The 8,655-nt window shown below is 38.3% G+C and overlaps 1 protein-coding gene across 1 annotated transcript in view; it reads right to left on the bottom strand.

Annotated features, from left to right (window-relative positions):
* The window catches only part of LOC106518149 (CUB and sushi domain-containing protein 3), a gene marked incomplete at both ends in the record, with an annotated part of 95,163 nt that overhangs the window by 32,553 nt on the left and 53,955 nt on the right, over positions 1-8,655 (bottom strand).

Genomic DNA, 8,655 nt, shown 5'->3' with positions numbered 1-8,655 from the left:
TTTTTTTTTTTTTTTATATATATTACTTAAAATTTTTCATTTACCTAACTAAACAACGAAGAATGATGTTCACTTATTTTTAGGGAGAACAGCTGTGAAGCCGCCTGCCTGAAGGAGGATTGTTAGCATATGTAGTAGCATAACAACTTTTAGATTGTGTTTTTTTTACCCTTTTCCTCTTGTTACTTTTCATGTATCTTTTCACGTTCACACTGTATTATTCATGTTTACAGCACTACTGTCACACCATGTAAGGCCTTCATTACCCGGAGCACATTGTGTGCATATTCACTTTGTTCCAACATTAAATGAAGAAAAAAAATCATATATCTGTACAGAGAGCTAATAAATGTGACATTTAAATATTTGACTGTGTGCTCAAAAAGCACTTAACAACTCTAAGCTACAAGATGAAGGTGTAATCAGAAATATTCATCATACAACAGAAGAGGGGAAAGTAAAAAAAGCCTTAGAACTAAAAGGTCAATCAGAACTCCCACATAAGATGATGACCAAATGGTCTTAATGTCAACATGTTTATATAAATAGTGCTGCTACTTTTGTACTTTTGGTGAGTATTAAATGTTTTCCCTGATAGAATGCACATTATCAGCAGAGGGTAATTAAACAAAGMAAACTTTTAATATGAATAACAAAAGACTACACTGGGCCTTGTTGCAGAAAAGCTACTTCTATGAAAGCATCAGCAGAGAAGCTACCAGATCGTTCCCATGTGAACAATATATAATGCATTATTAAACCATCCATCTATGCTGATGGCTTCCATCTCTGACTGTTAAGTGTTCAACCAAGATATCTGCTATAAAAGCCCTTTAGTGAAGCCCAGAGGTATAGATCATTAGAGCTGGAGGATTTCTTTACTTTTATCCCCCCCGCCTTTTTTTTTTTTGGCAGTGTCATGTCTTGTTCTGTGAATCAACAGTGAAAGTGGATCTCGTTACGTTAGTATCTAAAGGATTTAAAAATATCTAACAAAGTGAATAAAATAAAAGGAGATGTAAACCACCAATGACTGCTGTTCATTTAGATGCAATGTCAGGTTGCAATGTTATCCTAATTTTCTCTTGACTGTTTGTGAATTWGTAAATACTAAAATAAAATAAATAAAAAATAAAAAGCTCTAATATTTATCTGTGTGTGAGCCTTCAGGAGAAAGAAGATCAAGTGGAGAGTTGCCAGAWGGAGCAAGCGAACATAATTGATTAAATACACAAGACCAAAAGAGCATCTCTCCCTCTCTCCATTTCCCTGTCTACCATCCTGCCATCCATCGTCTCTCCTACAGCAAAAAATACAAACCTGCTATTTCACAGGGAGCAAGGGGGGGTAGAGGAGAGGAATGGGGGGAATAAAGAAGCACGGGGTCTGAAGTGGGGTTGGGTRGGGGGAGCCAGCAATCAATGAAGCTTAGACATTGAGACACTGAGGGAGAGAGCAGTGGAGGTTGGAAGCAGCCAGAGAAAGGCTGACAGAGGTACATCCCTATCTGCTGGCTTTTAATTATTCATCTTAGTGTTTCAGAAGAATGAAAGCACAAAAGCTGTGTTCGGAAGTCAGTCTAGGTGTGGGTAATTTATGAATAAAACATGTAAAAAAGAAATAATTTAATTGAAAAAGTAATTTTCTGCCGTTTTGAAAAAAATGACAGTAAACAGTATATTATAATCACATTAAAAGCTCATATTTTTTGTTKGTTCTGTGTTCTTTAAATATTGCAGCAAATTTACAGTGATGTTGCAAAAGAGTAAGTCAAAAGTTTTAAGGTGACRTTTGCATTTGATTTTTTTATATCTACAATTTGTATCAATTGTCATAATATCTACAGTAATCTGTAAGTGATCTTTTTTGCAAAGCTCACATTTCTATTATGCAAAACTCATAATTAGTGTAAAGAAATATTTTGCAGAAGAACTAATTTTTTACTGTGAAGTTAATTTTGTCTAATACAGTATGCATATGTTGTGATATTTTTACATACACAGCGAATTTCTCCTTTAAAATACATGTGAAATTCTTAATCAGCATCTTAATCAGTGGTAATCGTAGACATGTAGCCTACACTTTGAGGATGTATGAACTCTAAAGACTTTGATCATGATTTACAGAGTAACAGGAGGTAGAATAGTAAAGTATTTAATTCAGGCCARTGTGTGTACTGCATCAATGTTGTTCATCTAGCTTAGTTTGTGTAAGCAGACACTCATGGGAGGACACAWAATAGCTATGCTTTTTTAGTCTACAGCCCAAAGCCTGGATAGCCTACATTAAATACTTACAGTAATTGTGCAATGGCAATATTTTTCTTTCTTTATATCTTGCTATGAAAACATAATGTTTTGTTGTGTGATGCTTGATGTTTCATAAAGTAAGGTGTTTGTTGATGTGGCCCAAAACTGTGGACACCGATGCAAGTTTAAGCATGACCTCAGGGATGAAACACTAATTAGGAAGTAAAGCTCTAAAATTCCATAAAAAGTATTGAGTGTATGAGTTGTTTGTTGTGCGTTTGAGTGTTACTCCTTTCACAACATTTACAGCACATATAAAAGCTGAATTTTCCATGTGAAATCTGTTTTGTTTATCTCTTTATATGGCCGTTGGACCCACTTAACAATGGATGGCAACMCTGCTATGCTGCTCACAACCTACGCAGCCCATTAAAATGTGGCAAAATTGAGAAACCTCCAGAATGAACCCGATCACACTGCTACACTCTTAGAGCCTACCAAATAGATTAATAAATAATTGTCTCTTTGTTTTTTTCAGTGTCTCCAAGGTGGTCTCCTTTGCCCTCACCACACTCCATATGTTCGCCTCGGCACTACAGTCTCAGACCACGTCAGATTGCAGCAACAAGTACCATGTTTGCACTAAGTTGTTTCCATAACCTTGTCACAAGCAGGGTCATAGCCTAGGCTTGGTGCCAGCATGGCAAGTCCTGCTTCAAAGTCTTGACAACCAATCCACACCAATGTGTCGCTTGTATTAAATGAGAAACATAGGAAACTTTGATTTCACAAATATCACTGGACTACCCAGGTAACACTTCACTAACAGGGAGAATACCACTGCAAAACTTTTATCAAAAAGGTTCAAACTGACTTTTCATGTGTTCATGTACAGTTGATGCATATATGCCTGTGTGTGTGTGTCTGTTCATTAGATAGCAGGGGAACGCATTTTAATCAGGCAATCTGTCTTAATAGCCTCCTCTAATTAAGACAGGTGGGAACTGACATACACCCACAAACACACACTTTCAGAAAGAAGAAGAAACCAAAAACACACACGCGCGCGACAGGAGTGTCGTCCTGGTAGTCATCATCAATCAGTTTACAGAGACAGAGAAGTTCTTTTTTTTTGTGTGTGTGTGTGTGTGTCTTTGTGCGGGCAGTTGTTTATGTGTGTAATGTATTTCTGTATTGGTGTGTGTTATCTGTGTGTGGTTAAGCATTCCTGCTTGCATGAGCGTGCCTGCTGTGTCACTCTCCATCAATCTCAAGTGGGCAGAAAGTAATCAGTGTTCACAACAGGACCCTACTCTGTCTCTCCCTCCACTCCCCTTCATCTCTTCTAAATTTTTGTTCTCCTCCTTTTTGCTCGCCTACTCATAGGTTTGTCATTGTGAATAAGCCAGGTGCTTAAAAAAGTGGTTTGTTCGCGACTGAAGGATGGAATAAAACAGAAGTGGATTTATGTGGACGAAAAAAGAAAAGAAAAACTCTCTTGTGAGAACATTTTGTAACCAAGTTTTAAACTTATAAAATGGTTGGAATCATTGGGTGTAATAGAGATGTCGTGACGCCAGCTTTATTTGGACAGTTTTTTTTATTTTTTTCCAACAACATGATTTTTGAATTTGGTGAAATGTTATCCATATGATCTCCAGAAAACAGGGCTATTCAACTGGTGGACCGTGGGTGGCTTCTGTCCAGACCACCAGTGAGGCCCCTCCGTCACCCAAAAATAAAGTTGTATTATAAAATATAAGTTTTAAATAAATTGTAACTATTTTATTTTAGATTTAATCCAACAAAATAACCAAATTTAAAAGGTAAAGATAATAATACTTGTTCTTCTACATGTTGTAGTGTTTTGCCTACCATCATTGGGCGACACCTCATCCCTTTGGATGTCCAGCCCCTGAGCTGTTGGCTTTATGTAACTGTGGCCTCTTGAGCAAATGAAGGTGCATTACCAGCCTTGTTTAGTCTGTTTTAATCAAACTCTAGCACCCTAACACAGACCAAAAAAAGCAAACTCTGGTCCACTTACAAACCAAAATCTCGGGTCAGTTGATGTGAACTCTGGCGCAGTTTGAATGCATGTGTAAATGCCAAGCAGATCAGAAACCACTCCAAAAGCAGGAGGATGACAATAGTAACAAAGCTACTCATATCTTGTGTATACCTTGCTCAATGTCTGTATAAGGTAAACACCACTGCTATGAAGTTGAATTTGACCCTATTCAGTGCATGCTGCCATATATTGAGCCATCTCAGCTACCTTGTGTGAAAATAACATTCTCTACTGAGCCCATTGTTGAAGTGTGTTTGAAACATTTGCCAAAGACAAAAGAGAAATCCTAGAACAGCTAAAATCTGAATTCACTTTTGGTTCGATTCCGTGAAGAAGGAAGTTGCGCTCAGTGTCTTCTTCAGACGTCTTTGTGTCATTTCCTCAGTGGTTCTTGGTGCAGCAACCCCGCAGGTGAGGGGGTGAACAGGTCGCTCAAAGGGTTTGGTTCATTTGACACAGTGAAAGCGAACTGCACCAGCAGAAAATGTAAACAAATGCTGCAATTTTGGACCCCAGTTGAAACGAGTCTACCGGACTATCAAGAATAGTCCTGATCTAAAACCTGGCAACAATCCCCAGAAAGACCATTTCCTTGTAAGAAAGCTTGGCACTTGTGAGTTTTACCAAATAAGATAACATTCACATGATGTTCACATCCTGGAGGCTGTTGACAACTACAAATATCTTCGGCTGTGGCTGGACAACAAGCTAGACTGGTCATGCAACACTAATCACCTGTACAAAAAGGGACTGAGCAGTCTGTACTTCCTCAGGAGACTTCAGTCCTTTAACATCTGCAGGAAACTCCTGTGGTCTATCAGTCTGTGGTCGCCAGTGTCATCTTTTACACTGTGGTGTGCTGGGGGGCAGCATATCCAAAATGGACACAAACAGGCTGGACAAACTGATCAAACAAGCTGGATCTGTTGTTGGCATRAAGCTGGACTCTATGGTGACAGTAGCAGAGAAGAGGTCTCTAAAGAAAATATTGGACATTATGGACAATGGTAAGCACCCTCTGCGCACTATCAGCAACCAGAGGAGCCAGTTCAGTGGAGGACTGCTTCTCCCTATATGCAGAACCAACAGACTAAGACACTCTTTTGTCCCTCAAGTGATAAGGCTGTACAACTCCTCGTTGGTAGGGAGGAGGGGCGGGTGCAACTAGTCTACAGCGTAATAACTAGTGTATAATGTGTGTTTACTTCTTTGACCTTCTCTTTTGACCTTCTCTTTTGATTTTTGTCTTGACTTGTTTTTATGATTATGTAAAATGTGCTATATCTCCACTTGACTAGTACATTGCTTCCCCCTTTTTTAATCCGTATTGTACTGATGCAGCTGGAAACGTAATTTCCCTGAGGGAACCCTCCCAAAAGGGATTAATAAAGTTTTATCTTATCTTATCTTATCTTATCTTATCTTATCTTATCTTATCTTATCTTATCTTATCTTATCTTAATAATGGTCAGCCTGCTTGTTATAGATAATAGTGACGGATGGATTCAGCAAGGCGTACAAGTGTTGTACATTTTTTCGTACACCACTGAAAACCAGCGTGATGAAATCAAACTGGTCTCATAAATTTTGCTCAGACAGAATGACACCATTACATTCAGGTTAGGGACCAGCGTGGCAAATAAAAATGACCCGGTATTTATATTAGCGAAACTAATTTGCTGGGGCTCCAGCGGGCTACATATCCTAACCCCAGTGGGCCTCACCTTCAGGCCTGACTCGTCTGCTTTGGCTCAACAGCGCCTGGAAAAGGTTACGTGCTGTGGGAGTGGGAGAGATTCATTTCACCACCTTCTTACAGTGACCTGTGAAAACTGCGTCCCTACAGTGATGACATGAGGTCTCTGTAATTAATGTCTGACACCGTCTTCCATTGTAATATAAAGGACACCGTCAGATATTTCATGTCCTTTGGAGCAAACAGTGCTGTGTTGTGATAACAGAGGATTAGCGTGATAAATAGTTTGTCTGACAGTTAAGAWATTAATAAGTTAGTCAAGATTTAGCCCGGTATAATCCTTGAACAAGTAAAAGATGTCCTAAAGTCCTTGAAAGAAAATAAGCTATTTGGTWTTCTATTTTAATCTCATGTTGATGTGTATAACCTGACTTTGTTTGCATAAACACTAATCTAATTATCACACACTAATCTAATCATAGATTTTACTTTGATTCCAAGAGTAATTTCATTAAACCATGTACATGCATGGGAGAGGTAGATTTAACCTGATTTATCTATTTTACCAACAACATATCAGTGTATTGACTAATTATATTTTGGGGGAGTTTTTTTTTTCTTGTTATGGACGATGAATGAATTCATATGACACACTGATAAAATGCAAATACTTAGGCCTGTATCTGTTTTAACAGCCCTCATCAAGGCTTTCCAGTTYCACCAGATTAGAGGCACAAATGCCAGTTCTGGAAAAGACAGTAGCTCTAAAATTTAACACTCACATTTACTGGGCAATCTGTGCAGACAAGGAAAAATTCAGATGGACAGATTAAGCCAGCGTATGTTGTTTACATCTCTGAGCAACCTCTATATGTTGCTGATATTCCAGTTTTAAAACATTTTTTTTATCCAACAGAGACCAATTTTTTATCATCTAAGTTAAAGTAACAATTGTTGAAGTTGTTTTTGTGGCTTTTTTAAAAAGTGCTCTATGATCACATTTAGCTTCATGTGCAGATGGCAACTGTCAGACAGTTTCTTTGTCCCAGTCTGTCCTTGTCTGTTTTTCTCAGCGCCTCTCAGTGTCTCTGTCTTTCTCTGTTTACAACCTTTTTCCTCCCCCATGAGTCCCCCTGATGGTTTTTTCTGTTCCTGCGTCTCCCCTTCTGTTCCCCTCGTTCTCCCTTCCACTTCTCTTGTCCTGTCAACTCTCATCACCCCCGCGCCCTTGTTCCTTATTCTGCACCTCTGCGTTCATCTCCACCTTACCTCCACCCCTCTTACCTTTCATCTCCTCCTCCTCTGGATCCTCTTTTCACCCCAATTGCCCTTTCGGCTCCTCCTTTCTGCCTATTCCTTTCTTGTCTCCCACCCTCCTTTTTTTTCTTCCYGAGTGTTCTTCTGTGTGACCTGACTCTTTCTCCCTAAAACACAATRACACCTCTTTCACTGTCCTTTCATTTTGACTCACCGCTGGTCCCAAGAAAGAATGTGCTCTCTGAAAAGACTATTGTGATTTCTCTCAAAGCCCGTCAAAGGTATGGGTTAATAACAGGGTGTATTTACCAAGCCATGCCTACACAATACACTTGTGGACCTAAATGATGCTTTGGGCTACCAGAAATTGGATTTAAAAATTGATGCCCCCAGCAAAACAGTGTGAAGGTCACAGCCATAACCTTTAAAGCCCAATGTTGCAAATGGATTCGGTGGAAAATAGTCTACATCATGGACTTGTTTACAAGCTCCTTACAAAAGTCACTTGGCCTGTGAATGTGGCTGTAATGGATTCTCTGGGGTCCTTCTTGACTCCAAAATAAGTTGCTGATGTGATATTCTGGTGCTCAGTTTGGGAAGAAAAATGAACAGTGACATAAACCTTTAATGCTATAACACCAAACACTGTGTACCCACATTTAGATATTGAGAGCTAATTGCTACAAAACTTTATATGCTTCTGTATTATGATAATTTACGGCTAACTATTTTCCCTTATATTTTGCCTGTCAGTGTTTTCCCTAATCTATGAGACTCTTAACCCTGTTCATTTACCCTACTTTGGAAATAACTTTAAAGTGTAAAGAATGTCTTGGATAAACAAACCTTCTAAAACAGAGAGAACAAACTTAAAAAAAACTGTCAGAGGAAACAAAACACTCACACAAAAAAAGATAAATAAAGCAACATTTTTTTTGTATGTTTTGTTTTGCTGGTATTTTTCCTTAATTCTTGTCTGTAATTCTCCAAAGACAAATAAGACAACAATGTAGCATTTGATATATTCAACTCAACTTCAAAGTGCATTATTTGTGTGGATTTTGTAAAACTGGTAGTTTGGTAAATATTGTTTTTTCTATTTTCTTGTTCTTGTAAGCTATTTACCTTGACTCTATGTACAGTATCAAATGGCTAATACAGGACTGTTTAACAAAATTGCTTGAGGGGTCACAGTTACTCAAAGACAACCGCTTTGGGCCACATATCTTGGTGGAGGGGTTACCCAATATTGGTCAGTGTTATTATGTTTTACCTTTTACATTTGGTTATATTGTTATATTGAATCATACATTTTAAATGTTTAGATGATTTAAAATCTAAAAATTAAGTAAATGAAATATGACAAAATGTGGGTGGGTGGG

This window comes from Austrofundulus limnaeus, unplaced genomic scaffold, assembly GCF_001266775.1.
Source record: "Austrofundulus limnaeus strain Quisiro unplaced genomic scaffold, Austrofundulus_limnaeus-1.0 Scaffold56, whole genome shotgun sequence".
In the NCBI taxonomy this organism is placed as follows: Eukaryota; Metazoa; Chordata; class Actinopteri; order Cyprinodontiformes; family Rivulidae; genus Austrofundulus; species Austrofundulus limnaeus.
The sequence above is the reverse complement of the archived record's forward strand: the minus strand, read 5'-3'. Positions and strand labels throughout refer to the sequence as shown.